Here is a 21,791-nt window from a genome sequence, read left to right on the forward strand (position 1 = left end):
CAACTCTAACTTTATAATGCCTTTTTCTTTAATTGTTTGAAATAAACAATTTTTATCAGGAGTTTTTGAAGGTCAATGCATTTTTTAGGTCTGGTTACATTCTGCTGGACCCTTGTACTCATACAGTGCTGTCCCAACAGATTTCTTTTTTGCTTCTTTTTTTTGAATATTTTAGGACTTAAAAAAACATTTTTGAGATCAGACAATCATCCTAATACAAAGGCCCATTTTGAACTGTGACTTCGTTTATTGAGGGGTAAAAAAACAAACAAAAAAAACTATCCAAACCAATCTGGAGATGCCATAAAGGAATCTCATGAAATTATTGATTAATCTGACAGTTTTGTGGTTGAGCTGAATTTCACCATTAATCGGGCCTTGGTTGGTCTGATTTTTTATTATTATTTTTATCTTTAAAATAAGGAAAACACCTGGATAGAATATGTCTGATAACATGAAGTAGGCTAAAACACCTAAACTGATAGATATTCTACAGAACCAAAGTGAAAGCCAAAATTAAAATTGCTCTACAACCATCTCCATGGTACAACCAGGAGGGAACCATGGAACCCACTCAAAAGTTTCAGTGTTAACTGAGTTTCAGTGGCTTCAAAAGGGACAGTCTGTGGTAAACTGAATGAGAACCATGGGGGCATTCAGAAAAAGAGATAAAAGGAGGGGTAAAAAATAAGTCAAAACATGTCTGTGCAGGATCATTTTAAAATGTCAAACACAAAACAGCAGAGCTTTGGACTTGATGGAGGGAGAGCAGATCAACATCCATTAAGCCCCCATGTGGGTGTTTTTTTTTTTTTTTCTTTGATCGGCATGCCATTTGTCAATAAGCTGCTTCATTTGCTGGCCTCTGGCAGGGTGTGCATGCGTGTGTGTGCATGTATGTGTGTGTATAATGCTGGGCATTGTCTGTTAATCAGTTTGAAATAATCAGGCCTCTGTTCCTGCCCTACTGAACCACAGGGGGAAACCCAGAGCTTGCTGTCATTCGACACTAAAAAGTGACACAAAGTGGGAGCTTATCTAGGAACGGATGGACACAGATATAAAAAGTCCAGTAAAGTTTTTTGTACAGCACATTTCAGAAAGAAAGCAGGGCAAAAAGGCACCAGACCAGGTGACATCCTTATAAATGTTTTTCCACTTACATAGACTATTGAATCCTTTACAAAAAATGTTTTAATGGGAAAATGCAGATGTGCAGTGCTTTCTAACTTCCTACTGATGTCTGTGAAAGATCTGAGAAGAGCTAAAGGATATGGGCTGTATGCATACTGTGTAGACTAATCACTGGATGGGGAAGAAGAGGATTACTGATGAACTGCAGGTAAACAGGTAACAAGGTTTGATGCATTTTTGGGACAAAAATGGCTGACCACAGAAAAAAATAAAAGTGAAAAAATAGGTAATCACTTAAAACGACATACGGTTGGTGAAACATATCAATGAAAATACTAAAACACACACACATATAATAGAGGTAAGTACATATACCAAATGCAAGAAACACCAAAAGCAACAAATCCACCATTAATACTCCAAATTTATGCCAAAGACTAACACAATTGCACAATATGCATCTATAAAGAAAAAAGAAAAACCTGTGGTGGTTTCACATTCACTATGTGCAATGAATGTGAGACTGGTGAATGTGTACAGCCTTACATCACATCTCCATTCAATCATCTTTTTATTGTTCGTCATAAACTCTGCGATGACATCGTCTCTCGTGGCAGCCATGTCGAATGTGTTAAGAATTCTCAGCCTTTAAAACTGCAACAAAATGTCAATGTTCACTGTTTTTATTTGACTTCTATGCAGTTAGAGATTATAAGGCGGTTTAAACCTGCAGGTGCACATGAACGTGAATCTTACAGGTGAAGGAGATGGTGTTATAGATTATTGTTTTCAAATAAATTTAACTCTCCAGAAAAATAAACAAACAAAAACGTGTCAACAAGAAATAACCAGATTTTGAGTGGCTAACTTTCTTTTTTATTTTATTGCAACACAAAATGTCATAATTTCAAAAGCAAACAGAACAATGCTGGCATACTGTGAAAATAGCCTCTGTTACAGAACAGCAAGTAGGACAAGTAGGACTCTCCATGGTTGTCACTTCCACAGCACATCAAATAGTGGCTTTATTGAATTTAATGCAACAGTGGCCAAATCTATTGCCAAATATTGTTGAATGAATACAAGAATTCATTCAACAACATTTAAATATTGAGAGGTGGGATATAAAAAGATGATGACACACTGATGTCACTGCCTGTTTTTACATGCATTTCACACATGTGTCCAATTTAGAAAAGCTAATCCTTGAACTTATCCAGCACATGTCTGCAGAGCAATCTTCTAATGAATAATTAGGCGCCAACTGCAACTGATAAGCACGTCTGCTCACGTAGATAATATTTTAGTCCCCGGGTGTTACGAGAACAGACTATTAACATGCTCTAAAAGAACCCCGTTTCTAACAGAAACGGGGTTCTAACAGAAACCCGTTTCTGTTAGAACGGGTTAGAAACCCGTTCTAACAGAAACGGGTTAAAACATTTACGTTTTACATTAAACGTAAATGTAAAATCATTTACGTTTAAATGATTTTATTTACGTTTAAAGGTAGTTAAACGTAAATGATTACGTTTAACTACCTTTTAAACGTAATCATGGTACGTTTAAAAGGTAGTTAACATTTCAGATGTGCTCACAGGCTCATCCGTTCTCTGTCACTACAAACAGGTGGTGACTTCACTGTTGAAAGGAGCTTTCATTCCAGACGACTAGCAGCAAACAATATCACCCGCCTGTGCAGCCATAGAGGCCCGCCATAAATGCCACCACAGGTGAAATAGAATGTGCTAACATGCATAATTTCCTACTGCAATGTAAATATTGCACTATAAAACCCGGTCAATACAGAGAGGGGGGAGTACGTCTGGGTCCTCCTGTCCTAAATCACCCAATTAAGTGCTCAGTATGGTGTGAACAGTTCAATTAAATTCAGTTTATCTGTGTAGCACCACTTCATAACAAAACGTAATCCTGGAGAAGGAAAAACTACAGGCTCAGTTAAAATGCAGTTGCATTTAAAACGGTACAACTGGAAAACATGTCAATGTAGCTTCATTTTTAAGATATCAGCTTGTGATTAAACTGTATTTTATTCACTCTGTTCCATCCCATTGTCAGCATCACTCACTGTGAGGTTTAGCTTCATAGCTGATGTTAAATTATGCTGCTGCATAGAGTATCAAACAGTCCCTTATATTTACCCATCAGCCCGTCTATGTACATTTTTTTACTTTCTCAAGGAAGGAATACTATTATACATTCAAAAAGAGCACTAGCTTGAAATGTCACATAACTGCTTCATTTTCAGTAATAGGGAAAACATTATCAAAAGAAAGAGCAATTAAAGGAATAAAATATTTACTTTATTTACTGACCATAAAAAAATAAACTACATGAACACAAGCTATTCTGGTGGAGATAAAAGGGCTGCTAAAGTAATAAAATGTTTGCCAGCCTATAATGACATTTATGGTTACAAAGACATCACCATCTTGAAACCTTGTAGGAAGAACTACAAGGTTCTTCTCCTGGTTATTTTTTTTATCCCGTCTAAGGAGGAAACAGGAGGAAGAGTTTGACTTTCTTCTTCCATATCTATGCAGCATTATTTTTACCTTTTGACTGTTATTTTCTTGCTCTCTGGACAGCAGCAATCAAGCAGGATAACAGTTCAGCTCTTCATCATCAGTCTGTTTCCCTTGCGATGAGTTTGAGTTGCTCTGAGCAATGAGAGGAGGCAACAAGTTTGACATGTTTGGCTCAAAAAAGTGTTTGCTTTCTCTGCCCACCACCATGTACTAACAGGAAAGAAACGGGGTTGCTTGGTGGGCTGAGTCAAAGGTGGTTTTACAAGTGGATGACAAGGGATCAAATGTTTTTTTTTTTGTTGCAGAAATTGCATAAAAATTGCCTGAGGAATATTGACAGAGGACAAAAAAAGTCTCAAATGTTAGTCAGACAAACAGGCAGCATAGATAAAACAAAAATCTTCCCAGGAGTCATTCTGTGCACAACTGAAACTGGAGCATGATGATGACATATCTGTTGGCTTGAAGCCTCACACATGTTTTGTTCTTTTTCTGAAATGCTGAGGATCCCAGCTTTAAAATCCTACTTCCATATCCGAGATGTTTCTCCAGTGAGGTTAGAAACCTGAAAGGCAGCTCAAGTGCTGGATCAGAACATTTTCCAGGCTGATCTGTTTGCAAATGATACTTAAACCTTGAGCTCAACAAGCCTGGAACAGATTACTTTCACACAAGACGTCAGAAAATCTGCAAAGATTCTCTGTTCCTCCAAACAAAATGTTGAAATGTCATAAACATGAAAATTATCATTGCAATCCTGTAATAAGCCAGTCAAAAAACTCTGGAAATTCAGCCAGACAGAGTATGTTTAAAAAGATTTATTTTAAATCTAAAATCGGCAGACATAAGGAAACCTTTGCAGAAGCACACCAGAAACTCTGGAAGGGGAGAGAACAAGTTAGAGACTGCTAAAGAGTAAGTGCATTTCAGAGGACTCAAAATGAAATACACCAACTTTTTTATGACTAGCATGAGGTCTTTGATCCTGATTGGATGCTCCTCAAGAAACTCGTCAGCGCCAGGAATCCTAAAGAGTGTGTCTGTCTCCAGACAGATCCTCTTCAGCCTGCATGCTGTGAAGTTCCTCTCCAGAGAGAAACCGGGATCAGCACGGTGGGGTGATGACGTCGTAACACGTCATATGGAAACAGAGTCATGTCCAGGCTTTTTTTTAGGTTCACACACCTCGTGAAACCTGTCAGCAATGTTTTTGGAATCCAAAGGGTGAAACAGGAGAAGGCAAAGATCTGATTATGTATCCAAGAGAAAGGCAGAGCTCAGATGTCAGGACATAAAAACAAGGTCAGTGTCCGGAGATCAGTGTGGTTTGGTAGGAGTCAGATGAGGGCAAGGCAGAGAAATCTAGGACAAAAAATCTAGGTCGCAATGAGGAGATCAGATGAGGGCAAGAAAAACCACCGAATGTCCTGACAGAAGTGTTTCATAACCTGGCAGACCAGAAGGCTGGAGAGCATTTAAACAGAGCGGGTCACAGGTGAGTGGATTTGTGCTGATTGCAGCAGAGGAGGAAGGCATGGCTGAGTGGAGAGAAGATGCTATTTTAAAGCATTAAATTCATAATCATTGTCATAATGATAATCATTCATAAAATGATCACAGAGATGATTTAGCTGTCTAGTTTTGTCTATTAGAAATAATTCCAGTGTTTGTAAGATAAATTCTAGATGCACCGTTTATCAGGCTCTCACGGTCTGATTTCTGCCCACACTGAATGATGACTATAACATCGTCTTTGACACTGCAGCTGTAGAGGACCGTCTGTGTGACCTGTCACAGAGGTGAGAGTGGCACAACTCAAACCCAGGCCTCAACCTTTAGGAGTGGTTCAGCACACCTGAGTCAAACGGCTGCATCACCTCCTCAGTACATCATCAAGTTCTTCAGAGTCCTGCTGATGACCTCGTTATTTGACCCGGGTGTGTTGAAGCAGAGAAACATCACTTTATTCTTCTACTGCTCCCCAATTTGCATGATTTGCTGTTATCTCAATTTAAAGGGGAGTTTCAGCTGCACTACAGCATCTCGGCCACTAAATTATGTATCTGTGGGGATTAAGGTCAATCCAGCTGGCTAAATATAATATCTGTATGAAAAGTGTGACTGCAAGCCCCTTGAAAACATTTGTATTCTCAAGTTTACACAACAGCAGTTCTGTGCAATTGCAAGAATTCACACCTTGATATCATGAAGATTATAGAGATTTTTTTTTTTTTTAAAAAGACCTCCTTGTGTGGGTTGTGCTTAACCACTGCGCCACCACACCACCCCGTATATTGGCAACATTTTTAACAGTAACATTAAATTCTTACCTTTTTTGGAGTTTATAAATGTTTACTATGAATGAGTAAGGCAGTTTGAGAGTAAGAAAGATCGGGATATTTAATTTGATCAGACAGATAAAAATATTCCTCTCTGGGGTTTTTTGGCCCCACAATCCAAAATAAATGAAAGCTACAACCACAGTTAATGCTAATGTTTTCACAATACAGCTGATTACTAGTCTGTGCAGTCAGTTTGAATAAGGTAATGTGGAATGAATTGAACATATTGAAGTTCGGGGTCATTAAGCGTTGTGTCAAGGAGTTATATAGACAGCTTGGGCGTTACTGTCTTCATGCCTACACATGTGAGATGTGCAGAGTGATGATTAATAGCATCTGTGTTTTTCCAGATTTCCAAATTGTTCCCACTAGCAGCTTAACAGACAGAGGTTAGTACAATTTAACCCCTGCTCACTGCCTCACTCTCCAGGCCACATCCAGCCTCACTGAGTCTGATTAGACTCAGAAACGTGCATAAATCATACTTTGTCAATTATTTTGCCAATTCATTACATGTTGCACCCTGTTTTGCTGAGCTATCACAGTGATTTACAAAGGACAGGACAATGCAGAATGGGTCTGTTTGCCCTCAACATTTTCCATGTAAATACCAGTTTACTGGGCTGGATGTTGCCAGGTGTGTTTGTTAGCAAACCCCTGTCCATACATCATGCATCATCACATCAGTTTGCACGTGTTTACACTTGTATTTGTTTCCTTCCGTCTACGTCTCACTAATGTCGGAATACACCTTTTGCACTTTTCCCCTCCATGCACCCCTCCTCCTCCGGAGAGGACCAACAAGGGCTAAAATTTCACATCGAGCCAATTAAGCTGACAGGAAGCTGCTGTGCTGGCACGAGCATATGTTTACGATCTCATTATAAACAGTCTTCCTTGTCCTGATAGGGACCGCCTCATCATTATTCGGTGCCAGGAGTAATTCCCAGGTCCTTAATTTGGCAAGGCTCTGAGTCGGCCCACCAAGATTGGAAAGCTTTGCTGAGATTGTTATTACCTGTGACTCAAAGGTGGAGATTGCTGTTTGTTTTTTTTTCTACTGGTGGTGCAGAAAGGGGGAACCAGGTAAACCCATGCAGAGTGGGTTTACCTTTAAAAACCTTGCATTTTTGTTCAAATCATACCTTTAGTGCTGAAGGTTTTGTGCATAGCAATCTGTGAATGAGTAATTCATAGCTTTTAGAAGCCTGTCTTTTTCCAAAAAACACTGTCATTATGACCTTTTGTCACATTTACAGAACTACTGAATTTTTACTCAAGACTAGACCTTTCAAAAATGCTGAGAGAAGCACTGGTTTGTAGCACAAACCCAACTAAGACATGTTCTCAAATTAGATATTTTTTGGAGATTAACGTAGAGGTAAAATCCATCGTAACTAAAATTACGTTAACTAAATTTGAAACTTTTTTGTTCTCAAATACCAGTTTTAAATAATACTATCTAAACTTTCAACCAGAAGCTTACATGCTACAAGTAAAAAAGTCATAACTTCTGTCTGAAGTGAAAATCAGATCAAACTTCTCTTTTTTATATCAGCAGAATCACCTGTATATTTATATTTGCCACATTAATGAAAGAAAAAAAAAGTGTTTTTTATTATTATTGTCTTCAAAATCAAATCAGACTTATTACTGCCTCCTTGAACGATTGAGTCATGACAATTGATGATGATGTCATGACTCTGGAAATTTCTAATATGCCAACTGACACATTTTAGTCAACTGGAGGCACATGTATGGATGTATATAAGGTCACATCTGGAACACACTGCTTTCTTGTTCGACAAGATTTGAAAATCAAAAGGAATCAGCCAAGATATCCGGGAGAGAACTGTGAAACTGGTACATTCTTGTGAACATGTTTTCATAAACTTGATGTGTATCACATGCCTAGAACATAAAATCATCAGAAAATTTACTGCAGTTTGTCACAAACTGGAAAAGCTCAAAATGTATGCAAGTTGACTTCACATTTATGTCGTGCAGATGGATGCTCTCCCCTTGCAGCATGCAATATACAGCAATGAACCGCATGTTCCATAAAGAAAGCCACTTCCGTGCTTTCAGCTTGCAGTCATTCTGACATCCCCCTGCAGGTTTTACACCTGTATGGATAAGTCACATTGGGAATGTTTTCATGAATTAAAAGTGGTTAGAACTGGTACATATTTTCATGCTCTGGTGCACAGGGAACTCTCAGGCTTGTGAATGGGCACCACATGATGGTAGCTGCAGCTGTGATGCCGCTGGTCATTTCAGTGTTCACACAAAAGGAAAAGACATAATCAGTCAGTGAAGCATTTAGAGCACAAATACAGTGATGGAAGAATGTTTTAAAGCACTGTTTAAATAGCTTGAAGGGTTAATAAAAATAAAATCCTGACTAAATCATGAATATTAATGAGCAGCACTAACATAACAACACCAGCAGAGAGGAACATCCCTGTAAAAATCCATGATTTATTCAAATTTTCTCATGGAGATTGTTTCTCTTCTCGTTACCCGGAGGAAAAGGCAAACTTAAAAACACTTGGAGTTTTACTGCAGAACAGAAATAACCCCAAAAAACGAACCGTCTCCGGTGGTGTTAAAGTTAATTCAACCGGAAGTGATTTCACACTGTTGTGACAGAGTTTAATATAAACATATGGCTTTGAAGTGGAAGGGAGGATGAGTGTGGAGGAAGGAGACCAACTTTCGCCAGAGACTCCACAAGGCGACTGGTGGCACCTGACAGGGGCATTTATACCATCACCTCCACTGGTTCAATGGGCCATGAAAATCCACCAGCAGCGCATCTAATGCAGTGCTCCACTTCTGAGCATCAGCAGTCGGCCAGCTATCCGGCTGCTAAGTGAAAGTGAATCTACATCAATAATAATTAGTCCATGCCGAGCACTTTGCCCCACTTATTATCTGCAGCTGTTTGGATATAGATGGTTTCTTTTGTTTTTTTGTTTTTTTCCTAGCAGTACACAGCATAATTAATTCATGTTACCAGTCAGGTAAAGGGGAGGAAGTACAGTGCTGCCCCTCATCAGAATGCCCCAGGGCAACAGTTTTTGCAAGGAATGGGAGCTTGTATCAAATGTGCATTCTTTGTGGACCCAAGAGAGTGACCAGAGTTTTGTTTTCTATTGCCCTCTGCCCCTGCATGGAAATTGCCAGTTTATTTTCCAGCGTGTTTTTGTCACACAGGCTGGCTAAAATTTTCACGGAAACCCAAGAGAGCAAATGTTGCTTCTGCGCGTCTTTTGTCAGAATTAAATCCTGCCTTCGCTTGCCTCTAAGTTATGCAAGTCCCAAAAGAATTGATGGAAAGTAAGCAGATATCACCCAGTGTGAGTTCAGCTTATTGCTTCCTAGAAGCTCAGCAGGGTGCAACATGCATAGTTTTCAGGATGGCAGCAGCAAATACCACAGCAAAGCCCACTGAATGTGAAGGTCAAGGTAAATACACAAAAACGAACCAGTTTTACCAAACTACCCTGGCAATATATATGTTTTATTTATTAGATAAATAACATGTGCACTGCTCAATATTCTGTTACCTGGGGCTGGACAATATCTATTTTTTTATGCTGTTAAATTATTGTTGTTAAAATTTTGAGATGTACCATATTACTGTCCACATGGATGATAAGGGTTTAAACAATATATTTTTTGAATGATTACATTAATTTGAATCATTAATTTGAAAATGTAACGATGCCAAATGAATACCTTAACAGAGTGGAAGGGTTTGATCCTATTTAGCCCTGTAGAATAGCATTAATTCATCATTTCATAGATTCAACACAAGCATTCATTTAAGATTTTGGTCAAAATTTGTTTAATAGCATCATGCGTTTTTGTCACATCCATGGTACCAACCTCTAAAAGAAGGTGTAAGAGTAAGCAGTCATAATATACAGTGTGAAAATCTATGTCTTAGTTCTAACTTTTCCACTTTTCTTATTTGGAGTGAGATTTTTTCTGGTCAAAAACAGTTCAAGTTTAACTTCAAAAGAGTGAGAGTTGGTAACCCTGCTTGTAAGCTTTGATCTGTCCCAAAAAAAACAAAAACAAAAAAAAAACAAAAAAAACAAAACAATGCAATGCCAAATGTAGCCATGAATGCAGCAAACAAATTGTGGCATCATGAGGTCTGAATTATTGCAACCACACTCCTGAACACAAGGCACCTCTGTTAAGAAAAAACATACACTAAACATCAGGAATTAAAGAACAAGAACACATAAGTATATTTTTTACAGAAAAACCACGTCATCTTTTTTCAACTGATGCAAGATATGGTGGTTATTACTTTTGATAAACCTGTCTGTGTCTTTGCCCTGTCGACATTATCAACACTCAATGTTGGATGTTATGAACAGAACATTTTCAAGTCAGTAATAACATCAAATCATCTTACATATCTAACAGACACTTTTTCCCTCTCAATTATCTCAAGACGTAGCACAGAAAAAGCTTTTTTTTTTACTTAATTTGTTTGAATGTCATTTTTGCCGTGTAGTGTTAAACATCTGCAAATGCACTTCATGATTCAAGTGAATAGAACCAATTTCCCTACTGCCCCCTAACTAAAAGCTCTAGGAGAAAATAGAAAATGGATTATACTAATGTGCTGCGCAAACGGCATGGCAGAAAGCATATTGAATCATTCCTGTGGTCTGCTAAGAGCTGAGGGGAAAAATGAACTCAGCCAAGTAGTAAGTATAATGACACTCATGAGAGCTGCATCAAAAACCCACAGTGCTAACGTGTCCCCCGACAGGATGCTGTGGCCAGCGGAGGGAAATCAAATGTGATGATCATCCTAAGGGTATGAGACATATTTATCAGTTTATCCGCCACCTGTTGTGTGTGGATTTATTAGGTGCAATTACATAGCTCTCTGCTGACACCTCAGAGGGCAAAGGTCCTGAGAAGGAATTCATCCTTTAATTCCTCTAAATAAATAGATGGCGGGTTAACCGCAGCGGCAGTGCGGTGGCACAGGACCAGCAACACACAGCAGTCTGCCTGACTGCAACAATTTGCCTCCAAGACATGCTCAGGAGGATAGAGATCAGAACGAGAAACAGAAAGAGACAGACAGATAGGGAACACTGTGAGCGCTACAAAGTAAGAGAGAGGCAGGCTGTATGTGAGGAAGGAGAGGTAGCAGAGATGAACAGAGAGCAGCAAGGCAACCTGAAGGACACAGAGAAAATGATGGGGGCTGGGTGGTGGGGACGGGCGGAGGAGGGGGGCTTGTGTGAAAGAAATTTAGCTGATATGGGCCTATGCCGGCTTGTAAAATTGAAATTCATCCAAGGCAGAATGCACAATCCATCATATTTCTATTCTTGACTTTTGGAAACAGAATTAGATTTAGATAAATAAAGCTGCTTTTCATCACATGCAACACATTGGCTCCCTAATCTCCTCCATAATCTTAACGTACAGGACCATTTCTTAAATGTGCTTCTCATCCATCAATAAATGATTCTTTTAAATGCATTTTATCTGGTACAAAAAAAAAAAGAAACCAGCTTGCAAAAAGCTTGTGAAACTTACAAAGTTATAGAGCTGATGCATCTAAAAGCTCAGCATAATCACAATTAGATTTAATGATCAAAGTAAAACAGGCGTTGAAACGTAGAAGGTGGGAAAATAGCTGTATTTAAACTACTGAGAGTACACAACACTGGGAGTTTGAAAGCAATGTTTAGCTGTAACCTTTGCAGATGTTTGGTAAAACAGAACAGAATTAACATTATAATTTCTTAAAATGTCAAAAACACATTTTTCAGCTGAAAATAAAACCATTTGTACAACAAAATCCCAATTTATTATTGAAAACTAAAGAAAAACACAACATACACCACAAATAAAGTAGTGATAAAGTTTCCAGCTTCAACTCATCAAGTTAAGACTCAAATTACAATTTGTCCACTGTGATGGGCAGATGCTTGGAGATTTAATAGACCATGCTAGTTGGGATGTGACCAACCATAATAATTACTGCTTATGAACAAATAAACAAAAAATACAAGCTGGGTCGATGTTTTTTTTTTTTTTTCATTTCTGCTCTGGTTTGAAAAGCGTTATTAATTCCTTTGGCAAGAGATGGTCATTTAAAACATACTGCAGTTTCTGGACTGTTGAACGCACCAGAAAATAAGTCGCATCCACTTACATTGAAAAGAGAGAAAAAAGTACATGTGTAGACGGCACTTTATCATAATCTGCAGGTGACCTCATTGTAGCAAGAGATATTTATACAGACAGATTTTTTAACAAAATTTGTGCGGGTAACATATGTGCCATAAATCCTTTTGCCAAACTGACACAGCTGTCCTCTTCATCACACAGCAGTCCAGCCTTTCAAAACCCATTGATAAAGAGCTACACACAAGCCCCATCCCTTTGTTCACAGTGCGTGACAAAAGTGGTAGCTCATAGTCCGGAAATTATACCAGTAGAGAATGGAGCTGGCTGAAAGACTCTGCATGTTTTACTTGTGAAGATTTAATTGCTGTATAGAAATGCAATTCTTAACACATTAGTTCAAGGACAGTAAATGGTAAATGGCTTTCACCACTATGGATACACACAACAACCTATGATTCTTTTATGCTACACCTTTTTACATGTCATTTTTGACAGGTTTAAAAACATGTCATGCTTTAAATCCTGATTCAAGTTAAAATTAGTGACATAATTTTTTGTAAATTCTTTTGTATCTTTTTTTTCTAATTGACAAGAAATCAGAATTTCAAAACATTTGAAATTTTAAATTGAATATAAAGATTGCAAGCTACAGTTGTGTAGCTTGCAATCCAGTGGTGTTGGACATTTATGTTCAGTGGTCACTTTAGGATAGTTAATCCATCTGGTTTGAATAACGCAGATGTTTCAATTATTTTGGATAAAATTTTTGTTCTTTTTATCAGGCATGTTTACATTTTTGGCCCTTTGACAGCATGCATTCTCCTGATGGAAGACATGCTATCTGGTGGCACTGCGTTCATTTGTGTTTTTTTTTTTCCCTTCATGCAACGTTCAAAGATCAATATTATATTGTGTGGCTCAACAAAAATTGCACTTTGATACCAGGGGGAAATGTTGCCAAAGCCCAATCTCCACTATTGATGTTGCATTTCCAATAAGCTCTACCTCAGGTTTCAGTGACATGGTTTTTGACATCACTGGTTATGCCTTCTGCAAAAAATAAATAAATAACACAGGACTAGATAAGAAAATAAATCAAAAAGTTTAAGCTCCAATGCCAACAGCTGTATTTTACCAGTGTAAAATGTTTCACAGCAGATTGTTAAATAACCCAAGGGAAGGGCAAACGAGAAGTGTGTTTGCGTGTGTGTGAGTGTATTTGTTGTGTCTGGCTGGTAGGAGAGGTTGCGTAACAAACACACAAGCGGGTGATGGTGTCCAGCCGCGAGCGCGTACGGATTAGGAGGAAACTCACCCTGTGGATATCTGGGTTAATTAAAATTGTTTTGGTAAGCTTGGTGACCTACCCAGCAAGATGTAAAGAAATGCAGGCTCCATCTGTTTAAGCGATGATAAAACTCTAGTGCTTAGTTAATCACTTTTTTGCGTAATTAATGCACTATAAATATATCCCCAATTCTCTCAATTTGAACAATAATATTGGATCCTCCATCTAAAAAAAGGAACATTACAGTACAAACCATAGTGCTACGATTTTAAGAGCAAAAACATTCTTTAGCAGCCAATAATGAATCAAAAATTGTGCCATATTTGACACTAAATAAATACATTTCTCATGTTGTTTAACTGTCGTAGAGTGTTTCCATTCTATGAAAACATAAAAACTGTCAGACTAAATAACAGTTATGATCATTCATGGGAACACAGCTAACCATTTAGTTTTTAATCTAAAACAATCCCACTAATTTAGTCCCGCTAAATTATTACGCAGAGCAACCTTTCAATCCCCAACAAATGGTAAATAAATTATTAGTTCTAAGTATAACCCAAAAGTGAATGTGTACCTTGGCAGCCTTACCTTGTAAGCATTTGAAAGTCTGAAGGGAAAAAGTTTCACCAACTTTAAGCCCATCTTATTCAGCTATTTAAGGAAAGTACAAGTTGGCAATAACGCCATCTGACATTCATAAATCATGAAACTATTTGAATGTCTTGTGTTTGTTGATCAAAATTACCAATGAAAGTGTAATTCTTTACTCTGAGGAGTTTCTAAAGCACACTTTGGTCCATAGGAGATCACTTACACAGAGAGGACATGTTTTCCTGCCACAGCTTAGTACTGGAACCAACTAGAACTGCTGTTAAAATATGTATCATCACAAATGGTAATCATTTCATAACTCATCAATAAAATCTAAGAATGCATTATTACATGAGAACGTCTAATTCTCCACTTTAAAAATAACACCTTTCCATTCCCTGTGCATTAATTACAGGCTCCGTAATCGAAACTTATCGCATGACATACAAGGAATAACTTTGAGAGCCTGTAATTTCTGCTGTCACTACTGGGGAAAGGATAAGGTGTAACACATCGAGACTCAACACTATATCCGACAAAATGAAGAAGTCATAACCTACCTGTTAAGAAGACATTTGTCTCTCTTGCACATTTAACCTGATAAGTTGGACACAAGCTCTATGTCTAGCATGCCCTCCATTTGTGGTGACCTGTTCTGTGATACATTTTCTGTGGACTTTTGTGTAAGTGATAACTAAGCACCCACAAAGCACCGAACTGAGCGCAACATGACAAGTGGTTAAAATAAAGAAATGGAGCAGCAGGAGTAGTAGCTGATGGTATCAGTGGAGACACAGGGCAGGTGGCAGAGCTTCAAAGCAGCTTAGACAGATAGCAGATATTGTCTCGAGAAAGATTTGATACAAATCAGTGTAGCTATATTGATAATGCGATTTGCATGTTCCAATTTGTGGATTCCTAATGTGGACGTCTGCAACAGACGCTTTGCTCATCTTATGCAAGAAAGAACCCCAAACTTGTTTTTTTTTTGTTTTTCCTACCTGTTCACATTGCAAATTAACCATCATAGTGTATTTCTTGACTTTATTTGAGTTGAGTTGAACTGCACTACATGAAACTAATACCTCTGCTCTATTCTGGAAACCCACTTAAATGGTGATTTCCACAGCTTGGCTCTGGTTTATTGCTCGCCCTCCTGCACACTCCACAGTGTTTCAGCATTTAGAAATGCTGTAAATGACACAGCAGAGCTTAATTTACTTGAGCTTGTCAGCCATATTCAGTATGTCCTACCACGTGTAAGCACAACGGGAAGCGATTTGCCAAACCCCTACGAGTGTTCAACACTGACAGCCACTGTGAACACTTTATGGGTTTAGCAAAAAGCAGTAAACAAGCTACAGTCAACCCCATGTCAGTCCCTCAAGGAAGCTCTTTCATTTAATCCCAGATTCAAAGTCCCTGGAGGGGAATGGAGAATTAATTTAACCAAATTGAATCCCTTCATTTCTACAATCTGTTGTTCCCCCTCACTCCAGAGATTTCCTGTTAAACTTTTCTATCATGCATATCTGGTGGTAAGTTTGAGGGTGAAACATATTACTTTGTCACTAAAATGAGAAGCCATCACTTTGCTTCATTAAACCTCAGATATAGCAAGGATAACAGTTTGTTAATCTTATAGTTTGCTACTTTAATCTGCCTCGCATATGGTCTACCAGATAAATCAGACAAGCTCAGTGCTGCTCCTCACAACATCACCACACTGGGGTTATCAACACCTCTTGCCCTCAGCTATAACCAGAGCTACAATAAGCCAAAGCCAAGTTTCATCTACAGTCTCTACTCTGCTATACCTGCCTGCCACCCTCACATATATACACTTTTTTGTCACAGATAGTTGGGAAAGAGAGTCTGTGCTATCTGGCGCAGATAAAGTTTTATAAAATGTGACAAGCACTTTTCTGCACCGACAGAATATTTTAAAGCACTGTGAAGCTCTAGGCTAAATGTGTTAATCTTTTGCGAAAGACACCTTCAACTCCGCATGCTCCCCATCAACTTGAATGATCTGAGCTGAACGTGACACTTTTTCACTTTAACCAAGTTCACAATAACTATTTTAATGCAAACCCAGCTTAGGGGTTTTGTTTTGCCAGTTGTCAAACTTGAGTTCTTATTCAACAGTGCTGAGCTATGGTAATGTCAAACTATTGAGATTGGAGTTTAATCCAACTGTTATTCCGTTAATGTTATTGCTAATCTCCAGAAAATGTAGCATGTTCTACCAGGAAAAAAAAAAAAAAGAGAGCGAAATCTTTGGTCTTTTTCTGGATGCTACTCTGTGGACTTGCTAGACAAACAAACACAGTGTCAGTGTGTGTGCAGGTTCCAGAAAACTAACAACGAAATTGTTATCTCCATAAAGCTTGTCAGTGGAGGGAAGCACTTTCTGCCACTAACTTTGGATTTGATAAAACACTGTGGACCAACACCAGTAGACAACTTGGCTCCCCAAATTATGACTGACTGTGAAAACTTCACACTGAACCTCAAGAAACTAAGATTCTGCACCTTTCCATTTTTTCTCCAGACCCTGGGATATTGTTTTCCAAGTGCAATGCAACATTTACGTCCAGGTGAAGAGAAACGTTGAATAACTAAGCATCAGTCCAGTCCTGTTACACCTTAGCTCAGGTTAGATGCTAATGATTTATGTGCCTCAGGAGCACCTTAAAGTTGTACTATGCAACTTTTATATAAAATGTTTTTTTTTACACATTTGTTAAAACTATCTCTAAGTCCTGACAGTATGGTGTGACAAATAATCTGAACTACAAGGCCAGAAAATATTGAAAGAAAAAGGTTGGAAGAATGATAAAAAAAAAACAACTGTTAAATTAACACTTTTTCTGCACAAACTTGCAAATGTGCTGTTCCTGTTCATGTCTGCATTTTCACTACAAAACATTGCTACTTGTGCGATCTTACTAACAGGATACCTCAGGAGAAAATAAGTTTTAATACGCTGCTGCTGAACATGTTGCATGTCATCATAAGTAGGCATCCAAACATCCTTTGTCCAAAATTAAACAAAATAACGAATCTTTCATAATCCTCCGCTACAATTTACTTAAAAAATATTTGCTCATTACAAAGTAATTATTTCCAAAGGGTAATTGTGCTATTTCTGCCCTAACCCAACCAACATACACACAGAAGGCAATCGTAATACTAGCAAGCAGGATGCAGAGAGAGGTCCGTTCATGCCTTGGACATGCTTGAAAAAAGTATTCGGCTTGATGCACACTTTGAATGGGATGCACATCAAAGGGGGACAGAACTGCAAACTCAGTGCTGACAGAATAGTAAGTGAGTATGTTCTGTATGCCCTGCACTGCACCACCGGCCATGTGTGTGGATGATTACAAGGAATAACAACCTTTGACAGTTTCCCAGTGAAGTTCACCTGGTCAGATCAGTACAACACAGAGGTCACTGTGATAAAAAGGAAAATAATTTTACATCTTATTGAACTGTTGGTTGCCTGCTGTTCAAGTGTTTACTTGGGTAAAATAACATGAGATTCAAACTCTGGTCGGTTTGACCTTATTGGAGACATTTTTAATTACTTACTGGCCAATCTAGATAACTGCAACCTGAATCTAATAGAATGATGTTTCTATACTTGCTCTTAGTGATTCCCAGCAAATATTAAAATACTAGAAATTGTTTTTTAAATAAATTCAAACATCAAATAAATGAGACTAGGTTTAATAGATTATGATTGACCACTTCTACAAACCTCTCCTTGGTAATACAAAAATAAAACCTTAGAGTTTATCACAGGTTTCTCTGGCATCACTGCTATTGAGGGAAATATTATTTATTGAACATTCTTATGAGAAAGCACAATTATATTTCAGTGAAATTAAAGAAGTTAAACACAGCAGTAGGCTCATGTTGATTGAGTAACTAACTATGACTGTTTAGCTTAACAGATAAAATATAGACAACAGTGCCAGTAAATAGAAACTCTTTGGACATATTGCTACTACAATTTTCAGTGTCTTATTTGGATTTGAAAACAATTTGTGGTTTTCAAAATTGGAACAGTAAAACAGTAACCTGAAAGCAGCCAAAAGGCCCATAGTGATTCCAGAGCAGATGCAGACTTCCTCAACTCAGGTTGGTGGATCTCTTGATTGGACAACTACTAGTTGTGCACTCAAAAAATCTTGTCTTTATGAAAAACTGGCAAGAAAAATAAAAATAGAATGTGGAATACACATTTTCTTGTGTATTCCAAAAGAAAATGGAATTACTTTTAATTACTTTTTAGTGACTTTTAATGGCCTGTGTGCAACACCATATTCACTTTTCTGCTAGTTATCCTCGAATGCGTTCCCTCTGCAAATAAAGCTTGGCGCAGATTCTTCTGAAAATAAAATAACAACTGCAGTGTACCTATAAAATTGTTTTAGGAACCCATTCAAATTGCATAATTAGTTTTAATGTACTGTGAAAAAATGGGAAGTCAACCTCAGATGGTAAAGTGCAACGTATGCATCTGTGAAACTTTAAACAGTGAGGATTCGCCTCATTTAACTCTTTGCATGGTTGACTCCAAACCCCTTGAATCAGTATCATTAATTTAAATATCCCCTTCTAAATGTCTTTACCTTCTCCATATGCGGCTATGAAAACACATCAATCACGCCTTGAGCATTTGTGAGGTTTTGCCTTGTTTGTGAGTACACCAGCTTCACTGTGAAGCTCATTACTTAGCGGTGTGCCTTCTAGTTTGTAAACCTTGAGATGACATTTATAAGGGACAGTAAATGTCTCCATTATTTTGGCATAAGAATCTAAAGAAATATGAGGTTTCAACTGTGCTAACTTATAAAGACTCAAATTTGTTTCGTATGACATGTGAAGAGATCAAATGCCAAACATCTAATGTCTAATTTTAATTTCAGTGCTTCACAATGTAGCTCTGAATATTGTGACAGTAAAGCCAGAGGCCTCTAACTGGATGTAGATGGGATTAAAAAGCAGAATGATGGTTTGTGGTTAAAAGGTGGGCTGGATATCCTCTCTGCTGGCACATATTTTCAAATGTGATAGATGATGTGGGTTCACTGAGAAAGCACTTTTTTTCTGTCAAAAGCAGGGATTAACCTCCATTGGTTGTAATTAGATGGAGGATGCACTTCCACTCGACTACCACAGATTTGCATACTAGTGTGACTGACATGCTAGTGCTCCATTTTCTTCTGTGATTCTTTGTCATTTCCTGGTGTTGCCTGTTAGCATTGGGGAGTTTAAGCAGGAAAACAGGCCATGTGCCACAGCATTTAAGATTTGACACAGATCTGCCATTAAGGCATGACATTCCCAATAAGTAAAACCACATATTCAATGATGTGGTTTTAAAGCTTCTTGGAAAAGACAAAATGTATGACAGCACAAATATTCATTTGTAAATATGTACACTGACCCCAAATATACTGTTGTTTTCACAAATTAATATTTGTCCATATCTATGGTGTATCAAAAAGCATCTTAACCTCTTATTTGTAGAAAATGCTGATCACTCATAGTTCTAAATGTTTTCTTTTTTTTTTGTTTTGTTAGATATCCGTTTTCTGGGTCATACATGTCTGAGAAGTCCTTAAATCTGCCATGACAGCCATTCAGAGGTGCGTGCTCATACACTGTGCCAGATATTTACCCAAAGCTCGCCTTGGAGTTTCAGTTTGCTATTATCCAGTCTTTATGAGCATGTGTGAATGTAGCCTCAGTTTGGTGGTGTTAGCTGACAATGAGGGCACCCAGCATGGCCTTCTGCTGCTGTAGTCCATCTGCTTCAATGTTCCACCTGTTGTGCATTCAAAGATTTTATTCTACATGCCTTGTTTTTAAGTGGGCATGTAAAGTAATGTCAACTAACTATCATTCTGTTTTGACATCAACAACATTTTTTTTAATGAAAATGTTCTGTATATCAGCAGCTTCTGAAATACCTAGACCAGGCTGTCTGGGACCAAAGTTACTCTGGATCTACTTTCTTCCCCATTCTGATGGTTACTTTGAACTTCAGCAAGTCATTTCCACAGTGGTGTTGAGTTGCTGTCATGCAATTGGCCGTTTCTAATCATGAATAAATTTTACTGCGTTTTCACTGGGATTTTGGCTCGTATGTTATACTCATAAATATTTGGAGCAAATTTAGGATTTAGAATACTGAAGACACCAGTGACATAATATCAAAACAACAATCAGCAAAACAATGGAGTCATTCGGTTTATTCTCCAACAGCTTTGCCATGAGGGTGCTCTATGATTCATTTGTCATTTGTCTGGATTAAGCTCTGTTTGAGCGCAGATTTGAGGAGGTAAATAGTTTCTGTTGTGGTGACATTAGGATTTGGCACTGATATGTCATTGCACCCTTACTAACCAGATTGCAAAAATTCACACATCTTTTTTTCTCTCTTGGACAGCTTTGAATAAATTTGCAGATGACGCATTTCTTCTAGACGGAGTTAAAGCAGAACAGCTAATATACTTATGCTGATGAGTCAGAGCTACTCCATAGACGAGATTCAAGTCCAATTTCTATGATGTTGAAATTTAATTATAAAGATGGAAATTGATAATGACAAAATGAGCCTGTCATTTTGTCATACCTACGACTGAGCAGAGCATTGGATGGAAACAGCTTGATCAACAACAAACATTCATGCTTGTCAGTACCAGGGTTCAATAGATAATCAGTTGGCAGCATCAAAAAGCAGGTGGGACCATTGGCTTGAACCACCTTATATAATTTACCAGCATGAAAATTTAAATACCCAAATAAAATATGCACATCTCTACACAATCAGTCAATTTCATAGAAATGGGTAATATAAAGCATCCAAAAGCCATAGCTCTTTTCCTGAAAAGAAATCCCAACAACATGGAGGATCATCTGTTCAGCAAATTAGGCCAAAGAAAAACAGCTAATCTGTTGAAAGGTTGAAGGAAAAAAGGGAAGAAGAAAAATCTTTATGGCTGTAACGAGATCCAAACAGGCCAATAATCCGCTTTTAACAAGATAAGTGATCATGGCCTTTTGTCAGTACGTTGAAGCTGCGCAATCAATGGTGGTGATTTAGCCCCCCCATGAGCTGCAGGCCCCCCTCTGTAGCACAAGTCTGGATCTTCATTTATCAGGCGCATGTCTTGCACAAGACTGTGCCCTTGCCTGCAGGGTGGTTGATCAGTGATAGTGACAGAAGGGCGGAGAGGTGTGGGGTGGGTGGAGGTGGGGGGCAAAAAGCAAAGACAGAAAGGACAAGAAGGAAGGAGGGCAGGGGGTGAATGTGAAGGACAGAGATCTGAAGGCACAAAAAGGACTCCACTTGTCCAGTGCCCTGCTGTCAGGTAAATACCATCTGGGTGTTTTACAGATGAGGCCACAGCTGCTGGCATTTTCAACGCACCTCCTTCACTTTGTCCTTCTCTTTTCCTCACTTACTCTGTGCCGGCTGATTTCAATGTTTGTTAGATTTGACTTTGTAGAAATCATATGAAATCACACAAGTTTACTGTTTTACGTGCAATTACTGACCAAGAAGTTTAAGAATTTAAACAGTTTTCATAGCTGATGGTCATTTTTGGTGTCTTGTCTTTTGTTTCAGACTGTATTATTAATTGCTTTGTTTGAAAGTCATCTAAACAACTGGAGCATCCTGAT

General features: G+C 38.2%; 1 long non-coding RNA gene across 1 annotated transcript; it reads right to left on the bottom strand.

The window, feature by feature from the left end:
• Positions 1–818: 818 nt before the first annotated feature.
• LOC107835744 (uncharacterized) lies at positions 819–21,019 on the bottom strand. Its single transcript, XR_001661559.1, has 3 exons — positions 21,009–21,019; positions 15,309–15,313; positions 819–1,038 (listed from the first exon to the last, which is right to left on the bottom strand). It is a non-coding gene; the product is annotated as an uncharacterized LOC107835744 (long non-coding RNA).
• Positions 21,020–21,791: the final 772 nt, after the last annotated feature.

This window comes from Poecilia formosa, unplaced genomic scaffold, assembly GCF_000485575.1.
Source record: "Poecilia formosa unplaced genomic scaffold, Poecilia_formosa-5.1.2 Scaffold20, whole genome shotgun sequence".
Classification (NCBI taxonomy): Eukaryota; Metazoa; Chordata; class Actinopteri; order Cyprinodontiformes; family Poeciliidae; genus Poecilia; species Poecilia formosa.